Source organism: Mauremys mutica, chromosome 6, assembly GCF_020497125.1.
Source record: "Mauremys mutica isolate MM-2020 ecotype Southern chromosome 6, ASM2049712v1, whole genome shotgun sequence".
Lineage (NCBI taxonomy): Eukaryota > Metazoa > Chordata > Testudines > Geoemydidae > Mauremys > Mauremys mutica.
In genome coordinates this window covers 103863901-103876488 of record NC_059077.1, presented here as the reverse complement: position 1 = coordinate 103876488, position 12588 = coordinate 103863901, and positions in this window count along the sequence as shown.

Genomic DNA, 12588 nt, shown 5'->3' with positions numbered 1-12588 from the left:
TGAAGACAATGCAGTGTAATTGGGCCAGACAGTCCAAAGAGGAGGTCTGAAATAGCTATTGCAGCAAGCAAGGTGAGGAGACTGGGAGAAAGATGTGGCCAACTGACTAATACAAATGACAGATATAGAGGGGAGAAGAGAGAGAGACACACACACACACACAAAGACTGTAGGTGGACTCGGTTGAACAGGGACATCTCATTTTCTCTGGTGAAATAGAGATCAGCCAAGGAAAAAGTGCTGAGTGGCAAACTGCCCTTCAGGGGAAGTGCAGATCTGAACTGAGAGCACTAAGGAAGCAGTCCAGCATCATCCTTTAGAGACCAAGGGGAATACAGAAAAAGAAGTCTCATTAGCAGCTGTTTTGGTACATCTAGTTCTAGTTAACTTGAAAGCAAAGGCTGTTATGTTGTTGTATCAACCAGGCAGGGTATTAACAAACTTCAACAGGACTTTATTTTTAAAGTGGAAACCTCTTTACCAAGCTGCAGCTGCTCCCTCTGTAACTCTCAGTCTGCTGCCTCAACTAATAATAATCACAAGCAACATCTAAACACCACATATGTGCAAAAGAAAAACCATGAGAAATCAGTTAACCAAAGGTTTCAAACATTATCAAAGGTTGTTTTGGGTTCTGTTTTAAAAAAAAATGTAGATAATGCTTTTGGAGGGAAGTGAGGTGCTATTTTTCTGAAATAACTTATCCACCCATAAAGAATTCCTTTTTCTATTTAGGAAGAACATTTATTACCATATTAGCATAGCCATTCCAACCCCAGTTGTGATGCAATAGTATGAAAAACAGTAGTGTTCTGAAAATAAAACTGGAAAGGTTTCAAATCTATCCTGCACTCTTTAGAGAAATTATAGGATTACATTCTGTGCTCAGATGCACTACACAAATCCAGAGCTGACTGTAGCTCAGTCACTTTGGTCTTACTCCATTGGAGAGAAGGCCGCCGAATTTGGTCCATGATTTCTCTTCATTCTATAAACAAAAATAAATGTATGAGTCTGAATCTCACTTACCCTAAGGCCACTTTACACTGCTCTAGCAGAGTTGAGACTTCAGTATCAATGAGAATCCAGCCCTATATCACTAAATCACAGCAAGATGTTTAGTGTAGACACAGTGCAGCAGTCAGTCTGCAACGAGTTACGCAGGGTTTAAGACATGTTACTCTAATTAAAGTTAGTGGGAGTGGCAAGGCTAGAACAGCATTTTGAAAATGGAAACGGGTAGTATGAGATATTTTCTTACTAAACTAACCTGGAGACAGAGAATTTTTAAGCAGACATGTCAGTAAAAAAAAAACACATTGGTGGGACAAAAATGAGAACACATTCATCTCATCAGTCATCCCACTTGCTTTAACTTGTCTTTTGTCCTTCATTGAATATAATACAACTGTCCAGATTTAAAAAAAAAAGAGGAAGAAGAAAAGTGAGCAAGACTCACAATGTACAATAGTTGGCACAAACTGCCCCACAACAATTAACCCTTTGGGGGTTTCTTCATTATGAAATACACATAAAAATAAAATCAACTCAGTGTTTCTGTCCAGTAGCTGTATGGGCATCTGTCCTTATTTATTAAAAGGTACTGAAGTTATAATGCAAGAATGAACAAGGCACGGTTTTTTAAAGTCAAAGTAATTTTAGTTTTTCCTAAGGAAAATATGTCAATTGTCATGCCATACACATCCCCCCAGGATCCCAGACATCTCATCCGTACCCAGAGCATTTCATAGTTATTTCAAGGAATTTATGCCCAGAAAATTGCTCCTTGTGAGAGAAAAATATGGATTTTTTTCAAGCTTAGTAAGTGCTGGTTATTTGTGAATAGTTCCTGGGTATGAATTATCACTTAAAATTAATGACCCAAGACTGTTGCGGTATTATGCTGTGAGACTGACACCTACCATTACTGGAGGAATTATATTCTTTTTTTTAAGACCTGTTAATTTAACTTATGTAAATTAATTGGCTGAAGCTTGAGAAAAGATTATAAAATGCTATCATTTGGACTCCTTTATTAGCAGAAAGTCAGGTGTTGAAATACTTTTAAAACTGTTAATTCTGTTCTTTGCTTCTGTAGCGTGGGCAGAGTCTCACTTGCTAATTGTATCAAGTGCATAATAAAGTATAGAAGAACAAAGTTAAAGAAAAGAATAAAATACTTTCCATTGGCAAATCTTTAACTGTAAGCTTCTGTCCATGTGCCAATATGGAGACTGCTTCTTAAAGGACTATAGCTTCTGCAGCATTTGCTCAGTCTGGACAATTACGGTGACAGAAATACCAATGCAGGATTTTCTTTCCAAAAACAGGGCTTTCCAGGTGCAATTTCACTGGATCACAGATACCTCTTTCTCTGCACTCAAAGGATGATGAAAAAGATTGTAATAGTATTAACTGAGAGGCCAGGGCTTAATTTGTGCCAGGGCTTGCCAGGGCTGAGCCTCAGCATCTCGAGGCTTGGCAGTTCATAGCCCCGGCTCCTCTGGGCATACTGCATCAGTTACGAAGGTAAAACAACATGAGCCTCAGCACCTAGTTGCTTGAGCCCAGCACCTCGTTCATTACAAATTAAGCACCGTGAAGGGCGGTCTCTGGAAGAACAGGAATCTCTGTGGGATTTACGCAAAAGAAGTGAATATTTGAAAAGTTGAATTATGGCACTTCCTACAAAGTGAGAACTTCAGGTCTGGCCACTGTATAGTTAATAGTTAAGTCAAGGGGTTGTGTCCCTTCACTGTTGTTCTTTCAATTTCCCCAATGCCAAGAGTTTATTTACATTAATGATGCAACTGTATGAAGAGCGTACTGTCAAGATACCACATAATGAATTATTGATTTTTTTACCCATGATATTAATATTTTATATAATAAACAACGAATGAATTTTTAAAATCACATTTATTTTTCACTACTTTTGCCCTTTGAGTTCTGCTAGCCATTCAATTTTCACAGTGAAACCTGCCTGACTACAAATCAGTTTCATTTCATTGTTCTCATGAGCCAACACAGTCAGATCGCTAATACTGTTTGAACTTGCACCATGTATATTGACGTTAAAAACCTGTTTCCACTGAAATTAAAACAAAATCCTAAAACTCTTAGTCTTCAATATTCAGATTTGATTTTATAACCTACTTTGCTCTGTCTCTAAGGATGCAAAATAAGATGAGTGGGTGAATAACAAATAAGCGGAACACACAAAATCTGTGGGTTTCTGGTTCTAGTAATAACCAGGGATGTAATGTACTGTTATGGGCAGCACACAGCAGGCATGTGCAGCTTGATTCACTCTAAAGGAAGAACTGCCTTTTATAAGAGCTAAAATCACTCCTGTACATAGGGGCCAGAACAAAGCATATTCACCAATTAACACACATATTGTGATGGATTTTTCCAATAGTCTCATTGATGGCCTAACTCTGCTCCCATTGAAGTAACAGGGAGGTTTAATGGAAATTCCCATTGACTCAGTGGGAGTAAAGGCAATCCAACACTGAACACTTTTGAAAATGTCACCCTATGGCCACTCTGAGCAGGAAAGCCTTTCATTCAAAGTCAGGCAAACTAAAGGGTGTGCTGCTATGTAAACTAACATTTTAATATGCTAAACCCTACAAAAAGTCAAATAAACCACAAACACGGTCATACGAGGGATGACAAAGATGAATAAAACTGTAAGAAGAATCAGTTAAAGACTATTCAAAATTATTAGGAAGAAAATAGAAATAAACTAGATAGTATCCACAAATAAGAAAATAGTGAAGGTGGGGTTGGAAGGGAGAGAAGAAAAGATCTGTTTCTCAGGACAAGTTACAGCACAACCAACAATAAAGGAGAGTATGAAAAATGCCTGAAAGGATCAATGCATTCACCATGTTTCATATATTCAAAGTCCAGATGGTACCATTGTGATCATTTAAGTCTGCCTTTTGTATAATATAGGCCATAGAATTTCCTCAAAATAATTCCTAGAGTATATCTTTTAGAAAAAAAAATCTTTATTAAAACTTGACAGTGATGGAGAAAACACTATGACTGTTAGTAAATTGCTCCAGTGATTAATTACCGTACCTTCACTGCTATAAATGTAATCAAGTCACACCTTAACCGTCTCTTTGTTAAGATAAATAGATTGAACTCATTGAGTCTATCACTACAAGGCATGCTATTTAATCCTTTAATCAGTCCTGTGGTTCCTCTCTGAAGCCTCTCCAATTTATTAACATCCTTCTTGAATTGTGGACACCAGAACTGGACACAGTATTCTAGCAGTGCTTGCACCAGTGCCAGATATAGAGGTGAAATAACCTCTCCATTCCTATTTGAGATTCCCCTGTTTATGCATACCAGGATCACATTAGCACTTTTGGCCACAGTAATACACTGGTAGTTCACAGTCAGCAGATGATCCACCACGATCCTCTCTTCTTCATTATTTACTACTCCCCCATTTTTATTTTATTTTATTTTGGTCATCTGCAGTTGATCAGTGATGGTTTCATATGTTTTCTTCAGGTCACTGATAAAAATGTTAAATAGCACAGAGACAAGAACTGATCCATGTGGGGGCCTACTGGAAACACACCTGCTTGTGACAATTTCTCATTTACAATTACATTTTGAGACCTATCAGTTAGCCAGTTTTTAATTTCTTTAAAGTGTGCCATGAATTCCATATCATTCTAGTTTTTTAATCAAAATGCTATGGTACTAGGTCAAACACTTTACAGAAGTCAAAATATATTCCATCAACATTATTACATTTATCAACCAAATTTATAATCTCACTTAAAAAGTCATATTAATTTAACAGGATTTATTTTCCATAAACTCATGTTGATATACATTAATTACATTATCCTTTTATTTTTTATTGATCATGTCCCATATTGGTTTGCTCAGGGTCGATGTCAGGTTAACAGGCCTATAATTCACCAGTGTCATCATATTTACCTCTTTAGAAAACTGGTACAACTTTAGCTTTCTTCCAGCCTTCTGGAATTTCCCCAGTGCTCCAAGACTTATTGAAAAATCAACATTAACAGTCCACTGAGCTTCTCAGCCAGGTCTTTTAAAATTCTTGGATGCAAGTTATGTGGACCTGCTGATTTAAACATGTCTGATGTTACTAGCTTTTGTTTAACATCCTCCAGAAACACTAGTGGCATAGAAAGAATGTTATCATCAACATATGTATTATTTGATTTTTTCCCCCCAAATCATAGAATCTCAGGGTTGGAAGGGACCCTCAGGAGGTCTTCTAGTCCAAACCCCTGCTCAAAGCAGGACCAATCCCCAGATTTTTACCCCAGTCCCCCAAATGGCCCCCTCAAGGATTGAACTCACAACCCTGGGTTTAGCAGGCCCAATACTCAAACCACTGAGCTATCCCTCCACCCTAAATATAGAACAGAAATATTTATTGAACACTTCTACTTTTTCTGCATTATTATTGATAAGTCTACCATTTCCTAATACCTGGCAAATAAGCAAGCTGAGTTTTAAAACAAAGCTAACTGTTCTCCACAAATATTTTGTCAGCCCTCTCCTAAGCATTTGGAAGCTGGCCATCCTAGGAAAATAAAATATTCAAGACCAAATGCTTCCATTGAATTTTCTGAATCAAATAGCAAAGTCATGGGATTAATTGAATGAGATCCCAATAGTTGTCTTCATTGGATAAATCATTGACAACAGAGTCTGTTTGTGCCCTATAGATTAATGCACATGTGAAAGAAGGGAGCTTGCATAGCACAGGACACTTACATATGCCTCATTAAACCCTTTGATACTGATCCTTCACTACATCTGCTGTGATTTTATTAAACTTATTACAATATTAGGAGACAGGCATAACTGGTACATTCAAGCAACATCAGGAGCAGGTGTTTTGACTTGGACATATATAGAAATTTTGGCAGCTGTTGAGCAGTTAATAAATAATAACACTTAGGTTCATAAAGCAATTACATTTGAAGTTCATTATTACATAGGGCTGGGTAGGAATAGACCTTGTATTGGTTTAGAAGATGAATCTCTACAGTGGAGCAGGGTAATCCGTTAATACCCAGCTAGAATACATGTGTAAGTGTTAGCACCCCCTAGCATCAGTGAGCGGCACTGCATGGGCCTTTGCCTCTAACAACCACTATTGACCACTCATTTGGTGCTGTTCTGGCCTGTCTCTGGGTTTTCCATGGCACAGCCCTCCAGATAAGAAATCACCTAAGTTCAGTCTCCTTTTGGCATAACAAAATTCTAGATGTAAATCCAAACAAATATCCAAACCATTAATTCTTCTGCCCTCTTGAGCTACACTGAAGTTCTCTACTCTTTGCCCTTCCTCCTTGACTCCGCAGGGTTCTTTTATGCTGCTTCTTCTCAGCAGGTTTCCCCACCTCCTACTCTCCCTGGGGACTCTGGCAGCTTCCCTCAGGGATCTTCCTGCTTCTTACAGGCCTTATCTCAGAGCCTCCTATAGGAGCTTGACTTGCTCCCTGTGGTTTTCTCCAGCTTGCCTTCACCAAGCCCTTCCCAGAGAGAGGGGAGGGCTCTTGTTCCTCTCTCCAAGGTCTTCTCCTTCACTTAGTTCTATTCCCTCCCTGTGAAGTTCTCGCTGACCCTTCCACAGCTGAGATCATTAATTGTAACTGAGTCTGTATAGTGATCAACTGGTCTTAACTGCTAGGTCACAGCCCAGGCTGGGGGTGAAAACACTTAAAGTGCCAGCCAGCCTATGACAAAATTCATGTTTCACACAAGCAATTGCATGGTCTGGATGGAATATTTTGTAGGTGGGATCTACTCTGTTGGTATGTATGTACAGGTAATCTAAACATTGTAGTATTTATATTTTCATTTTTTTATCTACTCAATAAAATCCTACATTTAAATAAAACCTCAAAAAGTGTATAGATCTTTTGACCTTCAAATAACTTTACAAACATTTGCTAATGCTCACAACATCCTTGTGAGGTAGGCAGAGTATCATATCTCCAGTTTACACATGGGTAAACTGAGGCAGGGAGGTTATTTGTCCAAAGCCACAGATTACATTAGATTTAGGATTTCCTTCTGCCTGCTTCTACACTAGGACCTCCAGACCTGAAGAGTGAAATGAAAAACAGCAGCAGCACATTTTGAACTGGGACAAGATTAAACAGACAGGAATGGTTTGGGGATGAACATCACTGTCCAGTACTTTCAAATCAATGAGATTATTAATGCAGTAAATTTCTACACGTTGTTGGCCTCATTCAAAGCCTCCTGAAATCAATGGGAGTCTTTCCAATGACACCAATGGGTTTAAGATCAGGCTTTGAAAGATGGAAAATCAGGCCTCAAATGATTTTTCACTAAGTGCCACAAGTCCATGATGATGCACTACTTTCCAGACTTTCTTTGAAAGTCTTCATAGGTCCATCACTGGGTAAATGACAATTATAGGTTGGACTCTCTATACAGCAATTCCTCTGGTAAAACTTCTTGACTGCTAACCCTTGACCTGATCTTGGAAGTTTTATGGTTTTGGGTATAATTCCTTGGGTAAGCATGTTTAATGGAAGTTATGAAAGCTGTAACAGCAAGTAGAACACATATAATTGGGTTATTAGGCTGAAAACTGGTAGACCCAAGAGATAACTCCAAGTCATGATTCTGCACTCTCATTCTGAAAAGACTAACAAGTAACCACTGCAGAATTTGCAAGATGAGGGCTTGGGGGGGCAGGGCATTAGCAAGCTCGTTGCTATGCAGTAAATAGGCAGTTAAACCACATTTAGTATAGGAATTATTAAGAAACATGTGACACAATTAGCTTTAATAATTAGGAGCTTGGCTATGGCCACCCAAAAGGACATATATATAGCTAGTAGGCAGGTATCAATCTCGTTATAGTCATGGAAATTGGTCAAATATGGCCAATAGGCTACACAAAAGTGGGGTATAAAGAGTTCACTTCAGTTCCCCATTATGGGTTTTGTCAGTTCCCTGAGATGACATAAACTGAATGAGGGCTGGTAGGCTCCACTTACTTTATGGAGACCATTGAAAACAGAGATAGAAGGAAAAGTGTACACAGTGCATTAGTCAAAGTATGAACAATGCAGAAAACCATTTTACTGTACTGATCTTATACTTATGTATATTGATTTTCCTATTATTTCAGTTATAATTGTCTGTATTAACTAAAGCTAATAAAGTTTCTGTGTGTGCTTCACCAAATTTCATCTTCTTAATTCTAAGTGGCTAACTGAAAAAGAACCTGTTATCTGTGACAAGTGCACATTGAACCCCAGTAAATTATCTTATAATTGTTTAGGCTATAAACTTATCCAGAAGAAGTATCTTGATTATTTACATCTGAACTAAGACTCACATACCTTCCAACTGCTGACACCTGAGTAATAGTGGGTGTTGGCTACAGGCTCAACTGCTTACGCTAGCTGTAAAAATCACAGCCATTGGGCCTGATGCGCAGAACCACAGTAAGTCAGTGATTAAAACGCTAGCAACTCCAGCGTTCCTTACAAAAAATCTTTTAGAAGGTCTTTGGCCCAGGGATTGAGGACAGTGAATCTTGTGAGACTTTTTTGCTGCATGGGGAGAAATCATCTCAGAAATAATTCAGAAATCTATTTATGCTCATATCATTTTAAAAGAAAATACAGAATTTTGGTCAGTCCTGATGAGTATTACCATTTGTACTCCATACAGTAACTATGCAAAAAATTAAGTTGTCCCTTACTTACTCTACTACACTTCATAGAATCATAGAATATCAGGGTTGGAAGGGACCTCAGGAGGTCCTCTAGTCCAACCCCCTGCTCAAAGCAGGACCAATTCCCAACTAAATCATACCAGCCAGGGCTTTGGCAAGCCTGACCTTAAAAACCTCTAAGGAAGGAGATTCCACCACCTCCCTAGGTAACCATTCCAGTGTTTCACCACTCTCTGAGTGAAAAAGTTTTTACTAATATCCAACCTAAACCTCCTCCACTGCAACTTGAGACCATTACTCCTTGTTCTGTCATTGGGTACCATTGAGAACAGTCTAGATTCATCCTCTTTGGAACCCCCTTTCAGGTACTTGAAAGCAGCTATCAAATCCCCTCTCATTCTTCTTTTCTTCAAACTAAACAATCCCAGTTCCCTCAGCCTCTCCTCATAAGTCGTCATGCTCCAGCCCCCTAATCATTTTTGTTGCCCTCCGCTGGACTCTTTCCAATTTTTCCACATTCTTCTTGTAGTATGCGGCCCAAAACTGGACACAGTACTCCAGATGAGGCCTCACCAATGTCGAATAGAAGGGAATGATCACATCCCTTGATCTGCTGGCAATGTCCCTACTTATACAGCCCAAAATGCCATTAGCCTTCTTGGCAACAAGGGCATACTGTTGACTCCTATCCAGCTTCTCATCCACTGTAACCCTTAGGTCCTTTTCTGAAGAACTGCTTCCTAGCCATTCAGTCCCTAGTCTGTGACAGTGAATGGGATTCTTCCATCCTAAGTGCAGGACTCTGCACTTGTCCTTGTTGAACCTCATCATGTTTCTTTTGGCCCAGTCCTCTAGTTTGTCTAGGTCCCTCTGTATCCTATCCCTACCCTCCAGCATATCTACAACTCCTCCAAGTTTAGTGTCATCTGCAAACTTGCTGAGAGTGCAGTCCACACCATCCTCCTGATCATTAATTATCATCTAGTCCAACCCCCTGCTCAAAGTAGGACCAATCCCCAACTAAATCCCCAAATGGCCCCCTCAAGAATTGAACTCACAATCCTGGGTTTAACAGGCCAATACTCAAACCACTGAGCTATCCCGCCTCTCTTCTAACCTGAAAAGTCCCAGTCTTATTAATCTCTGCTCATGTGGCAGCTGTTCCATACGCCTAGTCATTGTTACCCTTTTCTGAACCTTTTCCAAGTCCCATAAAACCTTTTTAGATGCGGCAACCACATCTGCATGCAATATTCAAGATGTGGATGTACCATGGATATTTTCTGTCTTATTATCTATCCCTTTCTTGATGATTCCCAACATTCTGTTAGTTTTTTTGATTGCCGCTGCACATTGAGGGGATGATTTCACAGAACTATCCACAATGACTCCAAGATCTCTTTCTTGAGTGGTAACAGCTAAGTTAGACCCCATCATTGTATATGTATAGTTAGAATTATGTTTTCCAATGTGCATTACTTTGCATTTATCAACATTAAATTTCATCTGCCATTTTGTTGCCCAGTCACCCAGTTTTTGAGATCCTTTTGTAGCTCTTCGCAGTCTGCCTGGGACTTAACTACCTTGAGTAGTTTTGTATCATCTACAAGTTTTGCCACCTCACTGTTTACCGCTTTCCCCAGATCATTTATAATAATATGTTGAACAGGACCAGTCCCAGAACAGACCCCGGGGGGCACCACTATTTACCTCTCTCCATCCATCAACTCTTCTGCTCCCTTATGCACATTACTACTCACGGCCGGTTGCTGCGGGACAAGCTCCCCCCGACCCTGGGCGCAGGTGAGGGGCTGGCAGAGCAGCTGGGCCTCCAGACCCATTCAGCTCTTGGCCTCCCCCGAGCCTGGGGGCTCAGACTCTCCCCCCGTCACCCCGCCAGGGCAGGGCTGAGACAGACCCCCTGGCCCTGCTCGCTCGCTCACCCAGCACCGTCATCTCACTGGCCATTTCCCCAGTGCTCGCTCTCAGCTGCCGCCGCCGCCGCCACACTTGTGGCTCTACCAAGGATTGCTCCCTTACCGCTATTTTATACCATATTATCTCTTCCTTAGTGGGACAGAATTTAATGATAGAGAATATTCATAAGTGTGCCGGTGTTCTGTAAAATTATGTGACACCCAAAGAGACAGAGTTCTTGTAATAGTGTTCCATCCTGCACCTGGCAAGCATTGGATTTAGGGTTAGCAGGCTCCGACGCAAAGACACAGAGAATTATACAATATATGCCTGAAAGAAGCAATCTGCCCACAAAATCCACAGAAAAGATCAAAGGTTCTGATTTTCAGTGAGGTCTTTAAATAGAAATATTGTCAACTATGTGTAACTGTAATTTCCGTATGAATCATCACATTCATACCACACAATATGTGAGGAAAAAAGGGTCTCTCCTATGCTTTGACCAGGGCTGGCATCTCTGCATATCTATAACAAACCTCAGCCACAATATCCCAGCCACAGACTATGGTGATCCCTTTCACCTGTTTGTGAATTTTAATGCTCTTTGGTACACCTCTCTCCCTGCCCCGCCCCTCCTTCTCTCCCCCCCGCCAAACCTACACACATACTTGGAAAGTGCTTGAGAAAAAAGACAGCAGGCAGAGAAAACAAACATGAGAACTTAAGCGTCAGGGAAGAAGGAAACAAGGCAGAGAACAACTAGAGCTGAGAATGCAATTTGTAGCACCATGCCAGGGAGGGTCTCAGAATGTGGAGAGCCATATGGAACAGCATAGGTTAAAAGCCACCAATGTATGTGGGATTCTGCTGCATGAAGGTAATTAAGTCCTGGGCCATACCACAACAACAGAGTAAAGGCATTCAGACAACTGGATGACAGATAGCTCCTGACTCTCCTCTCACTTATCCCAGTGTATTACTATTGACTTCAATGAAGTTAATCCCAATTTATATTGATGAAAATGAGAGAAGAATGAGGCCTCTGGTTATCATTTCTTGAGGTGTTTGCAGCAGCAGAGATTGTAGAATGCATCAGCTTAACCTTGAGTAATACCTGCCAAAGAATCTGAATTAGACTTGACAGCAAGGCTTAGTATTGTAAATCCCTTTCTTGCTGCCATTTTATAGAGTTTTTTTCTCTCCTCACTCCGCCTAGAGGTACTATATGTGCTCTGAAGTAGAAATCCACCTGCAGATTTTTGGTGAAGTCTGAAAATGGAAATGTTGGCAAATGTTTGAATGTAATTTCCATAAGATCCATCACATTCATGCCATACACTATGTCAGTGGTTCCCAAACTTGTTCCGCCGCTTGTGCAGGGAAAGCCCCTGGCGGGCCGGACGGGTTTGTGTACCAGCCGTGTCCGCAGGTTTGGCCAATCACTGCTCCCAGTGGCCGCGGTTCGCTGCTCCAGGCCAATGGGAGCTGCTGGAAGTGGCGCGGGCCGAGGGACGTACTGGCTGCCGCTTCCAGCAGCTCCCATTGTCCTGGAGCAGTGAATCGTAGCCAGTGGGAGCTGCGATTGGCTGAACCTGCAGAGGCGGCAGGTACACAAACCGGCCCGGCCCACCAGGGGCTTTCCCTGCACAAGCGGCGGAACGAGTTTGGGAACCACTGCACTATGTAAATGATAAGAGATTTTCTAACTTGGCAGCACTCATTAATATCTAGACAACTGCACAATAGTAAAAAGCAATATTCCTGGCTATTTATGCACCCACACAAGTCTGCTGTCTTTTAAAATCCCACATATGCAGTAAGGTTTATTAACTAAATGTAAGGTGCAATATAGTAAAAACAACAAACTTCGCCACTCTCTGTCATTTCTCAGGAATCAGACTTTATGAGTAAAATCTACTTGTTTCTTGTCT